This window comes from Acomys minous, assembly GCF_964271855.1.
Source record: "Acomys minous genome assembly, chromosome: 3".
Lineage (NCBI taxonomy): Eukaryota > Metazoa > Chordata > Mammalia > Rodentia > Muridae > Acomys > Acomys minous.
Window position 1 is genome coordinate 110,650,497 of NC_140485.1, and position 23,333 is coordinate 110,673,829.

The following is a 23,333-nucleotide window of genomic DNA, read 5'->3' on the forward strand; positions in this document are numbered from 1 at the left end:
TATAAGAAGTTAAAATGAGTCAGTCACCATCATGCGTGTGTTAGCAGTGGTTCTCAACCTGTGGGTCGCGACCTCTTTGAAAGCTTCAAATGACTCTTTCACAGAGGTTGCCAACAACGAAGAAGGAAAATATGGAGGAGGAGAAGGAAGTAGAGGAAGAGGAGGAAGAGGAGGAAGAGGAGGAGGAAGAAGAAGGGATGCTTATATTATAGTTATGGAGTAGCAACAAAATAACTTTGTGGTTGGGAGTCACCACACCACAAGTGAGGAACTGTATCAAGGAGTTGCAGCATTGGAAGATAGAGAACCACTCAGTGGGGTAAAGGATGCTTCTGGATTTGCTGCCAGGTAACATGGATGCTGAATATTCTGTAATACTCAGGATTAGGAAACTGAATGGTCTTTCATCTGGAATGGCAGCCATATTTTCTCCCTCTTCTGAGTGGACTGTGTCTCTGCTAAGGTGAGTATATACTGAGGTTTTACTCGACTGCTTACAGTAATGTAGGGAAACCTAATCTGTACTTCCCAATTTCCTACTGGGGTGTTTTGTTTATATATACTAACCGTTATAATAATAGACTAAATCACTCTATTTCACATCACAGAGGCAAATGTGGAAAGTCAGGTATGGTGGTGCATGCCTATAACCCCAATATTTGGAATTGGAGGCAGGAGGATAGCGACTTTGAGACCTGTTTCTCTTTCTCAACAACAACATATAATAATAAGAAAACCAAGTCCATGTGGTCATCTGTTTTGTCAGGGATGGTTTTTGCAGTCTCTAGGATGGAATTCATTCAGTACAGTATTCAACGAACATGTTAAAATGGGGCAGTGGCTGTGGGGGGGTCACAGGGTGGCAGTGTTCTTATTAGGCATGGTCAAGACACAAGCTTTGAAGCATGAATTTGTCGTATCACTGTGCTTTGTCGCTCCTCACTTTCTGAGTTACAAATGGTCTTGGTCACAGCTCTCGTAGGTGCCCAGTCACCTGGTTGGAAGGAGCATCCTGCTGCTGAATCTGTCTGGGGCTCTGGAGCTGTCCTCAGTCAGCTTCTATTCAGTTCTTTAAGTTGGAGGTCTGGGGTCTTTGTGTTCTTTGGCGGTTGATTATTTACAGAGCTATGGTCTCTTTTCTAAATGGCTGGCCAGAGTGAACGCACCATATCAGATTTTTATTTTTAGTTTTTAAAGCCAGACCTTTAGTTAGTCAGAATTGTTAGTGCTCATTTTCTAGTTGTTAGCCACTGATAATTTTTATTTAATTTTACTTATAGAATTTATATATGCATCAGCGACATTTCTTCATTTTTATCATTCAACTATATATTACTTATTTATTTGTCAATCTGTTTATAAGTGTCTCTCTTTATGTTTACAAGGCTGATGGCTGGAAGCCCAGGCTAAGCTAACATTTCTAGTCCTCTGTCTCTGCGGACTGAAAGCAGGGATTATAGACCTGAGCCATCAAGCCTACACTAAATATTACTAATACTTGGGAAATTCTTAATGTTGGCACCAACCATTTCCAATTACTGACCACAACACCACAAAGCCATTTGAGAAACGACACACATTTCCTTGCATTGTTTATGAGCCTTCAGTAGGATCCCTTCACAATTAAGGAGGTGCTAATGTAAGAATTAAATAGTATTGATTATTGGTCACCATCATTACCATTGCTCCCCTTTGCTCCCCTCCCCAGGAATTTCATTATTTACTATTGTCTACATTTTTCATGGAATTTATTACTTTTCTCACTATAATCATAATCATCACCTTTATCTTGGAACTTAAGGTAGACCCAAGTACAGACCAGACAAGAGATTTTCTGAGACTTGTCTCTGTCTCTCTGTCTCTGTCTCTGTCTCTGTCTCTGTCTCTGTCTCTGTCTCTGTCTCTCTCTGTCTCTGTCTCTCTCTGTCTCTCTGTCTCTCTCTCTCTCTCTCTCTCTCTCTCTCTCTCAGCTAGCTGTTGTTATTCCCACTTTCATAGTGCCTTGACTCATTTATTTGCTCCTTCTCTCCTTTCTCCCTCCCTCCCTCCCTCCCTCTATCCTTCCCTCTCTCCCTTCTTCCCTCCCTTCCTTTGTCCCTCCCTTCCTTCATTTGATGTCCTAGAACTGACTGTGCAAACCCTGATGGCCAGCTACTACTGAGAGCTGGGAAAAGAAGATTGTCACCTCCTAGAGTTCTTATCACCACTGGGAGCCCTTCCCACCAATGGTTCTTGGGTTTGTTGTTGTTGTTGTTGTTGTTATTGATCTACTATAGTGAACTTGTTTTCTGATTTTGTCCTATTTGGTTCTTTTCTCCTTTTGGCAGCGGACAGGGTAAATATGATGGTAGACCACGTCCCCCCCCCCCCCCATGCTAAGAAGCTTATACCGTGAAACTTCATGACTTTCTGAAAAGAAAATAAAGTCATGTCATGCTGCCACATTGTAAGTTATGTAACTTTGTTAAGAAACAACCCCCCCCAAAATCAAAACAAAACATGCACACCAAAGCCCCAAATGAATCCGCACAATTATGTCTTTTTCAGACCTTTCAAAGAGATATTGAAGAAAAAGACAGTGGCACATATTGTAATCTCCAAGGGACCAAGCTAAACTCGTCTTTAGCTTGAGAATGTGTTTGAAAGGCTGACAGGAAGATGATGTGGGAAGCCGAGGTCCTATGTTCTCATGGAATTATCTCTGGCTGTCACAAAGGAGAGATAGCGGATTATGCCACAAAATGTGGAATTAATTAATAAAACAATGAAAAATCGAGAGGTGGTCATCACTGGCTTTTTAAGGCTGATGAACAAGTTATGGAGGAAATAGAAACACTTGTTCATCAGGACAACATGAGAAGCAGAGCTAGTTAAGAGGCCGGTATTAAAAGATTTTTCCAAGTCTGGCCCCAAATTCTTCCAGCTATGCATAACAGAAAGGGAAGTCACCTGTGATGATTTGGATGTTGTATGGAAGGCCAATCTTGATTTATTATTTCATCTAATTGATTAATTTAATTGTGTTGGGGATCAGACCCAGGGCCTTGTGTATGCTGGGGAATCATCTTGTAGCACTGAGATTTGTTCATTATTTTAGTGCATACACCTTTTATCTCCCACAGTTACCATAGTTACAATTCAAGCACTGAGGAAAAGGGAGGGATTGGCTATGGTGAGGTTATGGGAGAAGGTGTAAGGTCATGTGTTCTGATCTCTTAAGGCTTGGAGTTATGTGACTGAATTTCTAAGTCTCAGGTACTTCACCTACAAACCACAGACAATGATGATACACAATTCTTATAATTCTAGGTGCTTTGAGGATCTGCAAAGATGCTAAAATGTCTTAGAAACATCACAAAGTTTATGAACTTAAAGGGCAACTCTTAAGAAGGCTGCCACATAGATGACATTACTTGTCCACATTCTTGGGAGAACTGGTTTCATTGTTAAGTCTGGTAGCCTTTTATTTGAAATGAATTCATGGTGGCTAAACACTTCCTTAGAGTGTTTCAGTATAAACACTGCAAATTCATGGGGATTGTTAGGTAAAACTTTTGACAATGAAGGAAATTGAAAGGAGGTGTTTCACTAGTTTTACGCTGAGTCATTTCCTTAAATTTGAAGGGTAAAATGTACATTTTACAATTTAAATAACAACATAAAATGTAGCTACAAAACTGTCTCTTTAAGGTTTCTTTACAGATGCTGAGAACCATTTTTAGTGGGTTGAGCATTCCTGCTTTAGGCAGATTAATCGCTTAGTTGCCAAAGGCAGATTGATTTGCTTATAAACTCCTTAAACCCAATCTGCACACCACCACATCGCAGACAATAAAGTGGGAAGAGATCACTCAAATTGTCAGTCTGTATCCACTCACCGCCTCAGTCTTATTAACGTCTGATTTAACTTCTTGGGCAATGCGCTCCACATTGCGTGCCTTACACAAAGTATTTTTAAGTGTTGTGTTGATGGTTGTTAGCCACGTGTGCTGGTGTGTCTGAAAAGACTTGATGTGAGACCAGAATTCCCACTCTAGTGACATACCAAGGCCGGGCTACTGTTAATGAATCACTGTTGCTGCGTCAGTGAGGAAGCCCCCCATGTGTGGGCTTCCAGACAGCCATCCAGATGCCAAGCATGTTTCCTCCATATTGGTGCCAGTAGTGCAAAAAAGGAGAGTGTGCCACTCCCTGGTTACTGGCAGTTAAGAACTTTCTTCCACCTTATAAAAGCCTCTTAGGTTTAAAATAAATAAAACTTAATTTTGTTCACCCTCATTTATCTAATGAGCACGTTAATAACATATAGAATTATAACGTTGATGAGGTTGACATTTTCTTTAGAGGTGATTCTTAGATTTCTGAGTAATTTTTGTGATGGTATTGTGGTGAAAATATTAGATGTCTATGATATAAATTAGGGGAGAGGGAGGGAGGGAGGGAGAGAGAGGGAGAGACAGAGAAAGAGAGAGGGAGGGAGAGAGAGGGAAGAGGAAGAGAAAGAGAGGGAGAGGGAAGAGGGAAAGGAAGAGGGGGAGAGAGAGAGAGAGAAAGAGAGGGAGTGGTTTAAAGAACAGGAGAAATTGTGTTTTTTTCCAACAGATGATAATATTGAAGCACTTGATGCCTTGCAGCTGCTAGAAGTTTATCCATCACGATGGAGGCAGAAATATCTTTTCATTTTGTCTCAATTTGATCCACTCATGTTTTAGGCAAAATGATGTATCTAGTCACTTCATTTCAGAGGTTGGCTGTTCGTCTGGAAGGACTGTCCCATCTTCTTCGTGACATCTGACACAGGAGGGAGTGGAGGACATCTACAGTTGTGGCTGTCTTGCCAGGGCTCAACTCTGGTCTTGGTTGTCTTTCTCATTCCTACTGGTCTTGGCCAAGTAGCATTTGGGCTGTCCTGATCGCAGCCTGAGAATTGTCTTTTAAGTATGCTGCTAATTTCTATACCTTTGCCTCCTGGGGACAATGTAATTTCTTCCAGTCCAGAGGCTTCTTAAAAGATCGTTCTCATATTGGATTAAGTGACCATCATACTCCAGAATGACTTCATCTTAATTTACATTTTAATCGCATCCTCAAAGACCCTGTTTCACTTTGAGGACACGATTCCAGACACCAAGGCTTAGGACTTCAACATATCCTTTTGTGGGATGCAATTCCCTTCACAGAAGTGATCACACATGGTGTGTGTGTGTGTGTGTGTGTGTGTGTGTGTGTGTGTGTGTGTGTGTTTGTGTATCACTTAACTCTAATGGACTATGGCTACATTAATAGCATGCTGGACTTCACTTCACGGATGCTGGGAAAACTAATTTGTTTTATACTTTTGTCCTTCTTTCAATGGAGTTTTATTTTCAGAGCCTCTGATGGTTGGGTTTAATGATTATCTTGGCAGATTCTAGGATCACCTGAGAGGGAGGCCCCTGGGTGTGCTTACAGGGGATTATCTTAATGTCATTAACTGAGATGGGAAGAGCTGAGATGGGGCTCTTGTACTGTGTGGCATGGAGAGCGGAAACTTGGAAGCACCACGCTTTCCTCCCAGGCAGTTTCCTGACTGTGGTTGTAATGTATGCTCCTCTTCACACTCCTGTTGCCTTGACTTCCCCACGATTATGGCGTGTGCCTTGAACAGTGACTTAAAATCAACCCTTTGTCTCTCAAGTGGTTTCGGTTTTGATCAGAGTAATTTTTTTTTATATCATAGCAACAGTAAAGAAACTAAGACAGAGCTTACTCATCAAGGACTAGATGTGCACATCGCACCGACAGCGACTACCTGGTAAACCCATTATTTTGGTTCTAACAACATTAATTTGCTATTTTGTAGCAAGCCTGAAAAAAATAAGCCTGGGGATCAGTGACCAGTGAGGAGGTACTGCTCTTGGGATTTATGTGTAATTATGTCTTTAGCCATGACTGTTTCTCAAATATATTCAAGTAATACCTCACAGAAACCTGTTTCCTGACACTCATACACTTAGGAGGCTAGCCTTCTTTCTCTCACCTCAGACATGCACTTGAGGTTAGCTTCACTGACTTCTAATCAGGAAGCTGAGATGCTCCCTGTGACTTTGGTTCCCAGCTCTGTCCCGAAGAACTCCAGCTTAGCCCAACCCAAGCATGCTACTCAGGAGCCTGTGATGTTGTAAAGCAAGGAGGCTATCAATGATTTTTGTTTTTGCTAGGCTTTGGGTCAGAGCCTCCCATTTACAGTGGAATGTGGGACAGATTGTTTCAAAAGACTGACATGGGCCTTCTCAACGGCAGCCATGGTGTGGGCTTATTGGGGGGAGGCCTAGGGGCAGGTTATCATGTTAAAAAAAAATAACATGTTTTTCTTTATTAGCAAATATTGATGCTGGACAACAAGGCTACAGAAATTCTCTTAGACTGAAAATCTCAATCCTCTCAAGCTCTGCAGACTCAGAATCGATGTATGTGCGAGTACAGTATCGTGAGTTCTCGGGGGCTTTTTCAGCATTTGACCTTGAGTCCAGAGGAACTCTGTAGAGGATTTCATTCCAAAATCCAACAACCAAGCACATTCATGATTGAATAATGTCACTGGTGAATGTGCAGAAAGTGTTTCCAATAGACAAAGCAGTAGGAGTACTAGAACCGAAGCTGAAATCCGGATAGCTGTCTCCTACTAATTACCAAGGTCATTAGGTTATAAGTGTCACCTTTCACCTTCAGAGAGGTCTCACAAAAGTATGAATCAGTCTTGCCTCTTTATAAATGAACATTACTTGTGACAGAGCTTTTTGTGCCAACCATTATGTCTGATCCTTCTTCCCCTTTTGATCTCCTAAGGAAACTTTCCAATTTCTTTGAAGAAAATCCAGGATCTAAACACATCCCAAGACCCCATTGTGACCCAAACCAGCCAAACAGTTCATGGAGACTGCGCAGGACAAGCTGCATTTCTTGAATTGTTGCTGTAAAGCTGGTGTTCGCAATAGCACCATGAATGCACAGTGCATGGCCTAGTGCGATGGAGACAGTGATGCCAGCTGCTAGTGGACCACGTGTGCATAATCACTGTAAGCCAGGCTACCCATGTCCACGACCTGAGCTGCCTTTGTAAAGACAATGTCTCATCTTAGTAGAAAAAACTTCGACATTCTTTTTGGTTTCCTTAAGAACATGGTTTTGGGTTTTTTTTGTTTGTTTGTTTTGTTTTTTTGTTTTGTTTTTAAGTAGGAACCGAGCCACAGCCAGGGAATGGCCAGAGCTAAGTAAGCATTGTACATTTAGTTTCCATAGTGACATCTTAAAGGAAGATGCTTCCCTCGAAGGTCACCCTTCTGGGCACTGCTTTCCAGAGAAGACTGTTAGTCTGAAACCTTGGTGTCAAAAGAGCCCGTTCTCCATGCTGCAGTGCGCCATAGCCACACAGCCACATGGCTGGGGAAGCATTTCTAAGTCTCTTGGTATTTTGCATTGGGCAAGAGCAAAAGAAGGCCTTTCTTCTTTGCTGATCCTTGTTCTCACGTCTCAGGGAGATGGTAGACTTGGGGGCTCTTGCTTCTCCTGTAGAGGATGCGAGAATTCTGTGTTCAAGCGAGAAGGAAGGAATCAGATTTTTCAACCTAAGAAAATGTCAGATGAAAACCCATGACAAGGAAGCACAAACTCCTTGGTCATTTTTACTACTGAGTTAGGTAACTTTCACACGCACTCACGTGTCTCCTCAGTGCTGCTACCTTCCCAGGGTTTCGGCTCTCTTGCGATCCATTTGTATGGTCCTTTTCTGGGAATCCCTCTGTCCCATTAGCTTCTCCTTCTGTGTGACTGCATTTTCCTTTTATTCTAGGATCTGTGTTTAATTTTCCAGCTCACTCCTTTTATTCTTATTTTCCTTTTGTCAGCCCCGGGTCCTTTATTTTCTGTGTATTGTTATTTCATTTCTCTCTTGGTACCCCTTTCATGGGCTATTGTACAGTTACCCTTCTCTTCAGCTTTTAAATCCTTTCACCATACATTATGCATCAAAACAACAACAACAAAAGCCCCACAACATGGATATTTATAACAACTCTACACTGTAAATCAATTTTTTAGACTCTACATTGCCAAAAATCACACTATAACTTAGTTTCTTTCAAAACTTTCTATGGAAAATTAGATTTATTTATGTTTTTTGAGAGAGAGAGAGAGAGAGAGAGAGAGAGAGAGAGAGAGAGAGAGAGAGAAAGAGAGAGAGAGAGAAAGAGAGAGAGAGAGAAGGAAAGAGTGAAAGAAAGAAATAGTTGTCCTTTTCAGGTGGCAGTGATGGCCTGGTGACCTTGCAATAAGTCCTTGTATTGGGTTCCCTCCTTGCCTACTGTATTCTCTTTAGGAAGTCACAGTATTTACTTAATCATTAGCGTCTTTATCCCTCAGAGTCTGAGGGCCAACTTTCTTGCAAATCAAAAGTGTGTCTTCAACTAGCCACACTTGTCGGGGCCTCCTCCCTCTAGAACCTCCTGACTCAAAACTGAAGTGCAGACAGAGCACAAACTAGGTAGTCTATCAGAGTTCTTCCAGTGTTGGCTTTACTGATCACTGCAAACCTATTTTAATAAGAGAAATGGCTGAAATAATTTGTTAATGTAACAACTGTGAAAACTGCCTTTAAAAAAAATTTTTTTTTATGAGTAAGACCACGCGGAAAACTATGATGCCATGCCCATGGTTCCAGATGCCCCAACCCTGGGGTTGCTATTTTGATACCATAGGTAGTTTTCCCTAACTGTCATCTACTCTAGCAGCCATTGGAGCATTTTACCTCCTTCCCTGTTATTAGTGCCGTAGGCCCAGGGTTGTAGTTACTACAGAGACCACCGAAGTGCTTTTTAAAAATCTGCTTAAGTCCACTAGACTTTATTCTGGGGAGTAAAAGGAAATAATCATTGAAATTGTGCGGTAGGTATTTTTAGATTACTATCCAAGGAGCAAAAAGCCATGCTTAGGTTAAATCTGTTTTCTCAAGACTCACTGAGATATTTTCTAATAAGGGGATGTTTGTGCTAACAAAGGGAAGCGACCCAAGGTGAGTGAAGGATGTGGCATGAACAGCACGCTGCAGTGGAAACATTCGTGGGATGCTCTCATTTCATCACAGCATGGTGCTGATGCTGACCGCTTAGTGAACATTCAGCGCCCAGCTATTTTTAATTATTTCATGTTGTTGAGTTGCAGCTGATTTAAGAAAAATTGAAACCAACAGGGTTTTTTTTTCTTTTCTTCTTTTAGCTTGGCATTATAGTCTTTAATGTGAGAACCGGGGAAGGAGTAGTCACAAACCAGCTTGTCCCGAGAGCAGAGGGAGTGACAGTGCTATTAAGTGGAGATTCTTTTGTGTGGCAGCCTCTCAAACGAGGCCTTGAGAAACCGTGTCTTCAACTTATTGTTTTGAAAGTTCAAATGTTTTCCACCAGTGCTCAGTGAGACACCCAAGTGGATGACGACATTCCGGGAGTGGGTGAATTGCTTGATCAAAATTAAGGAGAAAATATGGGTAAGTGGTTTTCGTTTAGTTAGCACCTTCTCTTCTCAGTTTTCTCGCTCTGAATTACTTCGCTTTCATTAAACTGAGCCGAGGAGGAGCCAAACTCTTGTTATTGTGTGAGGGCAGCAGTGTCCCTAAGGTGTCACACAGACAAAAAGAGATATTGTAGGGCAATGGCTTGCCGGCCTGTTCTTGAGTGTTACCCTAGGAGTTATGTGACAGAAAAGCACTCATTTTGGAGGCCATCTGTCTTTCTCATCAGTGGCAGAACCCCCAGGCAGAATCTTTGGAAGGACCAGAGGAGAGTCTCTGAGGGTTCTGTGATTCCTACCTCACAGATTGCTGGGCGTCACATAAAACCCAAACAACTATGACCTTCTCCTGTTTAGTGTAGCTCTGGTCAAAAGTGGAAGGACATTGGAGAGTATCTTTTCTTCTTGACAGCTCTCTGTGTCCCCTTGCTCTCTTCATTGCTACCTTGGTGGGACAAATTTATAAATAGAATATCTGAAATTCCTCCAGGTCCTCTGCCATCACTCTTTATTTATCTGGACAAGGAAATAATAAGGTTGGCGTCTTTTTGTCATTAGCGCACTCTTGGCTTTATACTGTATGATAGACTCTCTTCTCCTGAGTTTTCTTCATCCCCTTTTAAGGAGAAAGGAGTTTAAAACCTTTTAACCAAAGCTTGAATCAGAGTGTAACAGTTTGGCTAGTTTTCTTTATTTTGGTGGGGGAAGGGGGAAATCCAGAGTAGTTCTTGACTTGTCTCTCATTTTGAAAGAAAAGAACTTAAAACAACATGTATAGTTATTATGTTTTTTTAAAACCAACATTCTTGTTTATTTATTTTGTGTATTTTTGTTTGTGTGTGAGTACATGTGTGCTGTGTAGAGGTCAGAGGACAAGCTGTGGGATTTAGTTCTCTCCTGCCACTATGTGGGTCCTGGGATTAAACTCTGGTTGTCAGGCCTAGCAGCAGGTGTCTTTAAGTGTTGGGCCATCTTACCAGCCCCGAAATAAAATAATTTTATAAATAAGCCAAGATGTTTCCATTCTTCTTTTTTTTTTTTTTTTTTTTTTTTAGAGCTTTCTAAATAGAAAGTGTGTTTCCCAGGCTTCTGCTTAGGTAGATGGAGGGATGCAGCTGACAGCTGTGGTGCGATGTTCTGGAGACAGACAGGGCTTCCATGTGGAAATCAAGCGAATCCCACCATTCTTTCCCATCATTGATGTTCAAGGTTTTTCACGTTTTTTTCTAAATCTTTGAAACCAAAGCATGTTTTATGATGTTGAAATTTAGCTATGTTAAAAAAGCAAATGTCTCCATTTTTCGTAGAATCAATCTTTGGTTATAAAAGTAAGATTGATTTTTATAAATGTTATTTTTATGGGTCTGGAATCTTTTACATTCTAAGTTAGTGAATATATATATATATATTTTTTTAATCAGTCTGTTTTCCTAGGGTTACCAAAGTAATGAGCTTGGCTGGTGAACCAGTTCTACAAACCAGAGGGACACTCAATACAAGCGACTTCAAGGGCTTCCTTTTTTTCCCCTAAGGTTTCTACTAGGTTGTGGCATAAACACTTTACTTAGAACATGCTCTAGCCTTGTGAAAGACCCTGTACTCTGTAACACCGTGGAAAATTTAAAGAACAACAATAGATTTGGTACTTGTTCAAATGTAATTTCTCCTGAGAGCATTTGGAATTTGCAGTGGCTTAATGAAAACTTCAGTCACTATTCCAGCTCACAAGGTTTCCCTCCCGGCTAATAGAATTTTTCCACTACTCCCAGGCTTAAGAGGGAAATATGCAATCATGGGCCCAACATTTGAGATGGGTGGCTTATTTCCCCCCCCTCCCCCTGCTTTTCAAATATTTGTCTTTGCTGCCCTATTGGCAAGACAGAGGCTTGAGACAGTGGTCAGATCTCCAAGTCACACCATCTAGGAGCCACAGACTGCTCAAATCACAGTCTTAGTATATGTGTTGACATGTGTTAGAAGGTTCCGTGTTCAGGAGTCCGTCATGAAGAAAAGCTAGCCCGTCTCGTGCTCCCTGAAAACACGGAAAGTTGCAACGCTAAACTTCTCTGTTCTATGAGGCCCAAAGTTCCCATCTGCAATGCTCCTCCTTCTGTTATGACCATCAGTAATGTGCAATAGGCGCGCAAGAAGACACTAATCATCGTTATGTGCTAACACACCAAAGTACAATCGCATTCCATCATCTAGAACGGGAACTTCTTGTAACGCTCTTTCTAGAAGTGGCTCTGAGCGCGGAAATGGGTGAGCTTGGAGTGGATCAAAGCTGTTCTAAGGTCTCAGATCCAGTTTATTGCTGTAGGTGAACGAGCGCCCCCCAGTGGCTATAGGGATTACTTGGAGAATAGGTTAATGGCTTGTTCTTTTCCTACGCTTGGGCTGAAAATTGCTCTGTGACGTGTGCAAGTCAGCAAGAATGCCGAGAATGCTGTAGAAAGGCATATGGAAGAGCTGCCAGTTATCAGGACGAGAGTAAATCGTTGCGGAAAATACCTACTGGGAGGTGGTGGCGCACACCTTTAGTCCCTGAACGCACAGGCAGAGGCAGGCAGGTCTCTATGTATTCAAGAGGCAGCCTGGTCTACAGAGTGAGTTTCCAGAGAAATCTTTTCTCAAAAAACCAACCCAACCCAACCAACCAACCTACCAACCAACCAAACAAACAACCAGGAACAAGCTGGGAAAGGCTGGTAGTGTAAGAAGCATATATGAAAGATATAAGTGCATCAGTTTTGCCACGAGGACTCACTGTACCTTCGCTAACATTTTGAGCTAGCTAGATACCAACAGGCATTTACCGAGCTTGACAATTCCCGACTTCAAGAGGCTAATATTGAATTTAGGGAGAGTCCTCCTCCTACTGTTAATTTTAAGGAGTCTGTTTATAGCAAAAAGTACCAACGAGAGAAGTTCATGTAAAAATATATGATTTGTCTTGGCAAACCTTCTTAAGGAGAGATTATCCTGGTTTAAAAAAATACTGAATAACATGTAACATTCTTTCCGTTTCCACTTTCTGTCAGGTCGCAGGCATAAATCACAGTTCTGGCCTTCGCTCACCCTCGCATGGGTATCTGTCCTCCTGTGCCATCCTCCGAAGGTGAAAGGCAGGAGGAGGCTGTTTGCAAGGTGTAAGGAGTTGTTCTGCTTTGGTTACCAAGGAATCTGGAATTCCATCTATTCTGCAAAGCAGCCGACAAACACATTACAAAGAGTCGGGTTGGTGGGTAGACCCAGAGATGAGGAGCATATGGAAAATCAACCCCATGAGTTGCTACTTTAAAACAAATGGGCTGTGAGTGGATTTTAAATCCTACTGTAAATACACAGCTATGGTCGGTGGCTATTTTCGTGGAAACCAAAGTACCTTGGCAAGTCCCATTGTCTCCGGGGCGACTATGCCCTCCCACCGGGAACTAAAGAATGCTGTTCGTCTTTTGTCTTCAGATGCCTGTCTTAGAACCTGGCAGAATTTCTAGTGGTGTGTCTTGTCACCACTGTGTTGTACCAGGAGACTATCTGGGAAAATAAGAGTAAAACCTAGGAGGAACTAGGTGGGAAGCCCTGGTCCTGGCTCCTTGCTGCTGGGAGCTGGCTAGATTTGCAGATTTCTGGGTCTCAAAGTCTGGCCTCTATAGTTGGAGCACTGGCCAGGGGCATACACTTCCCCCCTGTCTTTCCCCAGTCTCGCTCCAGTCACCTGTACCTTCTAGGCTGCCCTCAAGAGCAGCTTTGGAGGAGGGCTGGGTAAAGAGATAGGACGCAACGTGTAGTTCTACTCTACATTAGGATTTCAAATGCAAAGGGTCTTAGTCACAGAAAACAAAAGAGCAGCCTCGTTTTAGACACATCTACACTCTCGGCTGCTTGAGCATGACGAATCTCACAAGAGGCACCAGACGTTTTGGGGTGTGAAGTTTGAATCTGTACTGTTTGACATCTGTTTGGCTGCCATGACCTTCAATTTAGCAAAATGTGGAAATTTCATTATGGTGTTCTAGCCATATAATGAGGAAAACTATGTCTGTCTCAGTCCCGGATCCCCAAAGCAATGCAGTCCTTAACCACACTTTCCCATATAGCATGTTACACACAAAAAGTAAACCAAGACATTGGTTCCCTGAGTGCTAATATAAATTAAGTTTACCTTCTTGTAAAATAGAAACAATATCAAGACCCATTGGATATCACAGATCTCTTGGGCAGAATAAAAAAAAGACTTCATTAAAGTGTGATGCAGGGAAAAGGACTTCTTTCTCGCTGTACATCCAAGCTTGAATGGTCCTGCCCTTCAGGCCCAACCACATTTACTCTTGGTGATAGTAACTACAACACAGACAAGTGGTCTCTGGTATGATGAGACGTCAAAAGGACTCATTTATATGTGTGACCTTGAGGCAGCTATCCTAGGTCACTTTAAATAACCAACCCATGGTTTTAACATATTGCCTTCAGCCAATGGAATACAAATACTGAAACATTTTATTGTTGTCTGTAGCCCCATTGTCTCCAAACTGCAGCCCTGAGCAGTCACTGAACCCAAGTAGCCCTGTCAAAAGGGACCGGTACAATTCAGAAGTAGACTAGGTTACCCAAGAACAAGGCTCCGCTGTCACTTCGTCTCTTTGGGAATCAGAGTAGCCAGCAGCCTCCACAGCTCTACACACTTGTCCCCTTTGCTGCTCATAGGCTTATAAAGTTTTGTGTGCATGTGAAATTTTTTTCTTCATTCCTAGGGAGTTGGCTTCATCAAGAAGTCAGTTGTGAAGCCAAAATACCAGAGAGGCTATTTTTGTATAAGAATTAGTTATCTTGTAATTGGAACTGGGAGGGGAAAGGGAAAGCTTTAAAAAAAAAAAGTCTCCAGATATCTGATTTAGCTAATTACTTAAATGAATTTGAGAATTTCAGACATGTACTATTTAGACAACAGAGCTCTACTGGGTTGCGGCTTCCTCTGACGCTGGTGGTTTCAATTCTTTTAATCTTTCCACCAACCCCAGGAGTGAACGAGACACAAAAAGGATTGATTATATGTGGCTGAGCAGATGGCTCAACAGCTAAAACACTTGCTAAGCAAGCATGGGGACCTGAGTTCAAATTCTTAGCATCAATGCACAAAAGCCATGTGTGGTGCTCAGATGTGATACCAATACTGGAAGGCAGAGACAGGAGCATCTCACGGTCTGGTCACCTGTCAGTCTAGCTGAACTGATGAGTCCCAGGTTCAGTGAGAGTCAGTTTTAGGAAGTAGGGTGGAGAAAGGTGGAAGACAGCCGATACCACGTTCTCCTGTGCACATGCATGTGCTAACCCCACCCTAGTACATACACGTATAACACACATATCACATACAAATAACAAAATGTCACCATTAAAATTATGAACATCAGGCCAGGCGTGGTGGTGCACGCCTTTAATGCCAGCACTCAGGAGGCAGAGGCAGGTAATCACTGTGAGTTCGAGGCCAGCCTGGTCTACAAAGTGAGTCCAGGACAGCCAAGGCTACACAGAGAAACCCTGTCTCAAAAAAACAAAAACAAAAAATGAACATCAATGGATATGTTTTTAGTCAAGTTAATGCTCTGCAGATGCCCTTGTTGGCATAGTTCACTCTGGAAATGATTATAACTAAAGGTTACCTTGGTGACTTGAAACTGCAACTCATCCAAGTGTCCATTAAAATGAAATTTGGGGATGCAACATTTTAAAGATAATCTGAATGCACATAATCCTGACAATGCTCCCTGTTGTTCATCAGGAAAGCAAACCTGGAGGCTGGAGGGATGGCTCAGAGGTTAAGAGCACATGCTGTCTTGCAGAAGACCTGAGATTAGCCCTGGTACCCACTTAAGGCAGCTCACAGCCACCTATAGGATGGATCCCGGAGGCTCTGGCACCTCTGGCCTTAGTGGACTTAAAAGCAACCCCTTTGCCAACATGCACATAATTCAAAGTAATAAAAATAAATATAAAAAAAAAAGAGAGAGAGGTAGCCTCCAGAGCCGGGGATGTAGTCAAACAGTAAAGCGCTCGTGTCAGAAGTGCCCGGGCCTGGGTTCAATTGCTAATGTTCAACAAATAAAGAACTCCCTGTCACCATTTTCCCTCTTTGTCACAATCGAACTGAGGAGACACAGGGGCTCAGCTCTGCTCAGCAAATGACATTATGACGCAGCTTTTGGCCTATGATGTGCAATCACCCAAAGGCCAGCTTGTTCAGGAGGCCAGAGCGAGCAACTCTGCCCCAGTGGGAGGGAAATTGGTGCAAATAGACACAACAGGGTTGGGAAGAAGTCATCTCATTCATAACATACACACCTGAGCTGGCATAGTCTGTGAAGCCTTTGGAGCCTCTGGGCAAGCGAAGGAGTCAGCCTGCAGCAGCCCTCAGTGTAATCAATCCTTCCCACGCTCGGGCCGATAAATGTATTGGTCAAACAGAGCCCAATCAGCAGACATTATCCACAGCTGTACAGCTCAGCTCTGGAGGCAAGAAACGAATCGAGTTGACCACCTGAGGGAGGTGGTGGGCTATCTTGTCTAATTAATCAATTAATTTAATTTAATAAAGGAACCCTTTACTTTTTAAAGAACTTTGAAAATCTTCTGTGATGTGTGGGTAAAAAGACATCCCAGGAACTGAAGCCAGAGCCTTTTCTTCACGTGGGTCTCTCTTGTTTCCCTAGTAAAAGGAATCAGAGGCCCCTGGGATGCTTGTGATGCTCTCCTGGATGGATCGCTTTGAGAAGAGCGTGAATAGTTTATCCTCATAAATCAGTCTGATCAGCCTGAGTTCCCTTCTATGAAATGCATGAACAAGAAGCCTATTAAAGTGGTGGACAGGACATTCTCCACAATTGAGTGGAGAGTGGGGTCTGACTCTCACATGTACTCTGGTGCCTCATATTTGACCAAGTCCCCTGCATGGGGAGACCTGGTGGCACTCAGAGGAAGGATAGCAGGCTACCAAGAAGAGATTTGATACCCTATGAGCATATATAGGGGGAGGAAGTCCCCCTCAGACACAAGTCTTAGGGGAGGGGAGTAAGGGGAAAATGGGAGGATACAATGGAGGGGATAACCATTGAGATGTAATATGAATAAATTAATAAAAAAAATAATAAAAATTTTAAAGCAAAAATAAAAAATAAAAAAAATAAAGTGGTTGTAAAAACCCTTCTTCTTAATTGCCTCTTCAGTTCAGGTGAGGATAGGCGACAGTGTGGTGTACGATGAGTGTATACTCGCTGACATAGGCGTCGTTTACAGTGGAAGAATGTGGCAGTCCCTCAACCTTTCAACCATGCATCCAGGACGGATGTAGAGCTCACAAGGAAGTAAAAACTAAAGTGACCTTTATCAAGAGGCTGGAGACTCTTGCTTCTTGTTTGACTGGTGGCCAAAGAAACATGAGCTAAGACAAAAGGTAAAATGACCAAGTGAACTAATGTTATTGTGTTTTATCAGAGAGCAGAAAATTCAATAACTATTAAAAAATGGAATTAAATCACCAAAGAAGACCCTAGTGTAAACACCATTGACTTACTGCATCTTTTTATTTTCCAAGCATTATAAAATACATATTTTAGCATTATTTGGGCCAATGCTTCAAAGTGATTGGATGCAATAATTACCATAAAATATTAATATACTCATTTTTATCAATTCAAGCAAGTATATAGTAGAGGCATAGAGAACTATAGTGTTCATGTGAGTGACAAAAATGTAACGATTTTCTACACTCATCCCTTAGCCTGTAACGATCAGAGATACTCAACTGATCTTTGCATTGTGTTGTGTTATGTTGCTGGCTTTAAAACCTGTTTAAAGTTGCTGACTTGAATTTTAAAAAGTTAATTATATAGATTTTGGCATAAGATTGGGGCTGAATTTCCAACAATTTCTGACATGGTCCAGATAAATATTCCTCTGCCATTTTGTTCAAAGAAGTTTTCTTAACAATGATGATCATAAGATGAAGCTGTTGGAAAACTCTGGAAAACGTGTCTTGCAGTATCAAATATTCAAGTGAGGTTTACTTCTTTACATAAAAATAAAACAGCACATCCGAATCAACACAGAGACCCACAGATTTTCTTTAAGCTTTTATAAGTGACAGAATTATATGTACTCCAAATAATTGTTTTAAAATAAGATTATGATTTGCCATTATTTCATTTCTGATTTGCATAGCTATTTTATATATCTACATATGTTGGTTCATGTAAATATCAATCAGGTAAAAAGCCCTGTATTGGGGTAAAGGTAGGGTAACCTAGGGTGTGTGCACGGGAATTTTACTTGTCCTCAAACAGATATTCAACCAGCTCTTTCTTTCTCAGCTCCCTACACATGCATCTGTACGTCTAATATTGATTGCATTTAGGCCTTCATAGTAACATTGTTTGTTTGTGTGTGTGTGTGTGTGTGTGTGTGTGTGTGTGTGTGTGTGTGTGTCCATCTGCCCCTCTGTGAATTACTGGGACTGCCTCTTCTCTGCTAAGTGGGATATGCAATATTTCATTTTTCATAATTTTTTGAAGTAGCTTACCTGCTGTGTTATCTGCCTCTATTCTCTCTGATTACGTATATCCATATCTTTTTAAAGTTTTCATTGTTATCATTTAAATAGAAGGTTAAAGAAAATAGCACACCTATGCTTTGCGTGAACCCATTTGAAGCTCACAATGTCATGTCAACCAAATGTGATAATGCTGACCCCAACTTCTCTTTAGAAGCGTCTTTCACTCGGCTTCTGCCACATCACTACATGCGCCTGCTCTTTTTCCCTATTTGACTGGCTTTTCGTTCTCACACTGTAATTTTTAATTTTTCACATCTTTCACAACAACGTATATGTAATAAAAAAAATCAAACTATGGCAGTACTAGTTGCTAAGCTAACCCAAACACCTAATTACTTCAGATGGAAAAGTGGAAGACTGACTGCCAGATCTCATACATTGCAAAGAGTGATGAATTACATGACAGTTCATGGAAGAAACAAGCCTTTGAAAGCTACACAAACTTCAAGCAAATAACAACTGAACAGTTTTTTCTTTTTCATGAAGTATGAAAGTCAAGTACTTTCAAATAAAAGTACAGTTTAATTTTAATTTTCTTAATAATTAAGTGAGAAAACTGTTTTAAAAGAAAATAATGAATTTAATTATTTTATCTATAACACTATATTTTACAAATATTTTATTTGATCCTCTTAGATGACCTGCCCAGACTACCTGCTTGGAATACTCATCAAAATAAGAAAATATACATGCCTAGAAAGCAAGAGTACCCAAGTTTAATCACTAGATCCACATTTAAGAAAAAGCTGGGCACGGGGACATTTGTTTGTAACCCCAGTGCTGAGGACATAGAGACAGATGGATATGTGGGACCAGACAAATCCCCTTATCGGCGGTGAGCTCCAGGCCAGCGAGAGACCGTGCATCAAAAGAAAGAAGGTAGACGGACAACTTCTGTGAAATGACATCCGAGGCTGATTTCTGGTCTCCACATTCATGCACATGAATACCGCACAGACAGACAAAGGCACGCACGCAGGCACATACGTATAGCTTACTGCACTCAAACCCAAATTTAGTTCAGTCTGATAAATATTATGCACAATGAACAAATAACTTTCTTAAAATGTAAACTAGAGCGATATGTATTTCTCAGGTTGAGTACTGTAGAAATCCTAGTAAGGCTGGGTCAGGGAATAACGTATGGAAATGAGGCCGATTCAGGCGCTTTCAACACGACAGCAAAACTGCCAAGTGCCTGTGTATTCTTACTCAAGAGTCACACCCTTACGCAGTGGACAGAGCCTGAGACGGGTCTCATGCGCCCGCCATTGGCCACACTGTCCCAGGGTTTATGAGTCCTGGGACTTGCTTGTCTTAATCTGACTGCTAAAAGTCCTGCCCCATTGTCTTTTCACATAGTAGGAATGTGGCTCCCATGACAAAGCCCAACTAATTACACACCCTAATTTAATAGTGTAAAGAGCAAAGGGTATTCCCTGAGCAGTAAAAATCTTTTGTTTGGACATTTTCAAACAAATTATGTTTTACTTGATGTTTTATTATTTACGTAATAAGTATTTACAAGAATACAATTTTCTCAACGTTTGAGCTCCTCATTGTTCCATAAATAGGACACACATCTGGAAGGACAGGGTTCTCGCTCCCCGTGAAGGAATATCTCAGTTTTTACCTCTGCCTGTAGACACTCAACAGGTTTACTGCTCCATGATGTTGGGATTGGGTCCCGGGTTATTTGTCCAGTCCTTTCTCTAAGGTTAATAGTGAAATGACATTAATGACAGGAGGGAGAAATGGGCTAGGCAGTTTAGGGTAAAGAGACCCCAAAGAAAAATGACTGCTTCCTTTTTCGGCTTGAGGCCAGAAATCCCCAAAAGGCCTTCAGGCAGCTTCATCTTTGCTGAAGGCCAGAGAAGCCAGAAGTGTTTGAGCTAAAAGTGTTTCTGGTTCCAACACGGCTAGAGGATTGAGCTGCCAGAAGGGAGTCTGGCTTCTCCTTATCTGTTTCCCCTAAAGCAGTAAAGTGCTCCGCCATCCCACCCCAGGAAATCATACCCCCCCATCCCCCACCTCCCCGCCCCAGGAAATCATACTGAGGACAGGACTGAAATTGCAATGCAGCAGCACACCTGGACCAGGCACTGAGCTGACTAACTCATCTCCACTTTTTTGTCTCTGTTTAGAAAAGCCTTATTAACTCCAGGGTAGTGAAGCTCAGTGCTATCCCACGTCCAGGGATCCCACCTGCTGCCCAGGCACTCTGCCTCTGTCTTCCCGGTTTTTCTTTTCTTTTCGACAAATCTCAGTAAATTTTATTGAAATTTAATATTACACATGAAAGCCAGAGATTAAGTACACAATTACATTCATTAGTGTTGACAAATGCCCAGTCTCTATTATAATGTTCAAAGGATGAAATATCTGACTTCTTTTTGTATAATTTATTAATTTATTCATATTACAGCTCAATTGTTATCCCCTCCCTTGTATCCTCCCATTCCTCCCTCCCTCCCATTTTCCCCTTACTCCCCTCCCCTATGACTGTGACTGAGAGGAGGGTCCCTGTTTTTCTTAAGCTCTCTGTAATAACATACCTCTTTCTGAAACTCACCTTGAACTCTCAAGGCAAGAACTGGAAAGCCACTGGCTTGGGCTGCCTTTGGCAATCATGGGGTTTCTGGGAATTTGCCCTTTTCAAACTAAATAAGAGAGCTGAGTAGGTATCTACTGCTTCCAAAGACACGCTGATGCTCCCGTATAAATCTCACTGGTAATACTGATTTTAATTAAGATTCTGTGGCTGGGGGAAGTTTCCCTGGTCCTTAAAGATAGAGCAGGTGCAGCTCAACATATTCTTAGCCCTGATCTGTTTTCAGAATCGAGACAGTTGGAACAGCTTCCGGAGCGCCAGTTCTCATTTCCTTTCCTTTATTTCCCTCACGGTTCCCTTCCTGTCATGATTGTTCATCAACACCCAGAACAAGGAATGTGATCTGCTAAACACCTACTAAGTCACGTATGTCTTCAGACAGCCACCCACGTCAACAGAGGACTCGGTCAGGGTGAGGAGAGAAGCTGAAAAGCAGGTGCAGAAAGTTCCCACTATCAGTGAATTTCTTGGTAGCTTTTTTCCTGCCAGAATTTGGACTCCGCATACCACTCAGAGTTCAGCACATGGCGGCTGCTGCTGTGCCTTGGGTAATGGGGTTTAACTGGCAAAGACCTCAAGGAGTTTTTGTTGTTTTGTTTTGTTTGATCATTTTCTTTTGTCATCCCTGCTTGTGGAGTAGATGGTCTCCTGTGTTCCTTCTTTGACCAGTTGGTAACAACAACGCTACCTTTCCTCAGTTGCAAGATCAATGCCTTCATTCTGGGTGAAAGTAGGAAGATGGCTTTGAAAATTCACTCTTTTAGTGGAATTATGGTTTGGATTCTGTCTCGTGGCAGTCTGAGCTGAGGATTGCTTTGCCAAGGAAGTGAACAGGAACTCTGTCTTTAACCCTCGGATCACTGTTAGCCATTTTACATACACCCTCTGAGATTTCATTTGCATTTTCTATAATTTAAAAGGCCAGTCTCGGCCGGGCGTGGTGGCGCACACCTTTAATCCCAGCACTTGGGAGGCAGAGGCAGGCGGATCGCTGTGAATTCGAGGCCAGCCTGGTCTACAAAGTGAGTCCAGGACAGCCAAGGCTACACAGAGAAACCCTGTTTCGAAAGACCAAAAAAAAAAAAAAAAAAAAAAAAAAAAAAGCCAGTCTCTGGGCTGGGGGGCATAGCTCAGTGGTAGTGTTATTCCTAGGCTCTTCTAGGCCTGTGTTCAGTCCTCAGCAAGGAAGATAATAATTACAACAACACGAATGAAAACTTGGACTGATAGCAGGGGCAAGATGACTTATTTTGAAAATGGAATTGAAATTTTCCCTTTTTAGGTGCAAACACTGCTCCGTCAATATTGTCGGGCTTAAGCATATTGGCTCTTGTGGTGAGAACGTTAACAGGGTGTTTTGTTAATGCCATGGTCAGGTCATGAAAGAAGGAGAAGAACTGAAGCGCTTTTACGAAGCTGTGTCTTTCCAGAGAGTGCCCCAGGTGGAAGGAAGCAAGCATAAAGCTTTCTCCTGTAAACAGAGCCCCAGGATGAGCCAGGCTCCAACTGTGCAGGATGGGGAGATGCGTTTGGGGTGCCGCACTGACCAAAAGAATCCACCCCATAAAAAGCAGGAAACAACTAGTCACGCCACGAAGGGCAGGTCTCTCTAAAGAGCTGGAGTGAACCAGGGTCTAAGACTGGTTCACTAATTAGCCTTGCAAGGCAGCTTTGGAGGGTGGGGAGCCCTTTAAGGCCATCCTAGGAAGTGCTAAGGGCCTGTGGAGTTTACTGCTGTCCTCATGACAATGGTGCCAGACAGGGAATTAGAAGAAGGGGGTACTGTTGTCTGCAGAGCACCTGCTTTGGGAATTCATTTTTTATGAAACTTTCCCTGACCATAAACCACGCCCCAACCTCCTGTCCTCCCTGCCTCCCCGCACTATTCTCCCCATCCTCGGCCTCCTGTCCCCCCTCCCCCACAGGCTTGCCTTCTGACTGTGACCTCACCTCAGCCTCTTAAACAAGAATGCAAGGTCAGGAGGAAAGCTTCAGGGCTTTGTCCTTTCGCTACACAAGGGACACTGGAGAGGGAGGGAGGGCTGATGCCACCCATCCTGGCCAGAGGTGGCTAGCACAGATCCCAGCTTTGACTGTGTACTGTCTGACTCAGAATAAAGAGATTCTGTTTTATCATCTGTCAAATGAGGGGAATTGTGTAAGATGCTATTTTGATATTGAAAATATACATATGGGGGATCCAAGATGGCGGCGAGCAGTGTGGACCGTGTTTGAAAGCTCCAGCGAACAATTCAGGGAATTGCACAGATTTCTGAGCCAGGAACACCAAGGTCCCCACACCACGGCAGCAGAAGTGCTCCACGGTCCGGAGGGACCAGGGTGCGGAGGACCTGCCGGCCCCTGCACACAGGAGGAGCGAGGACTTTCTCGGATCAGAGCGGCGGCGGTGAGAACAACAGTGCCCACAGCGGCTCCGGCAGCGCCAGAGGCGGTGGCTGAGGTTTGCAGCTCAGAGCCTTCCAGTGGAGGCGATTAGTGCGGTGGACAGTGGGAGTTGCTGCGGGAGAGGGGACTCTGGACAGGATTTGGGTCGCGTGGTGCCTTGAGACCCAGGCT

General features: G+C 42.6%; 1 long non-coding RNA gene across 1 annotated transcript; it reads left to right on the forward strand.

Moving 5' to 3' along the window:
* The first annotated feature begins 4,552 nt into the window (after positions 1-4,552).
* LOC311593987 lies at positions 4,553-22,066 on the forward strand. Its single transcript, XR_014777891.1, has 7 exons — positions 4,553-5,794; positions 6,362-6,449; positions 6,829-7,058; positions 9,253-9,517; positions 16,761-16,987; positions 18,782-19,024; positions 21,085-22,066. It is a non-coding gene; the product is annotated as an uncharacterized lncRNA (long non-coding RNA).
* The last annotated feature ends 1,267 nt before the right edge of the window (positions 22,067-23,333 follow it).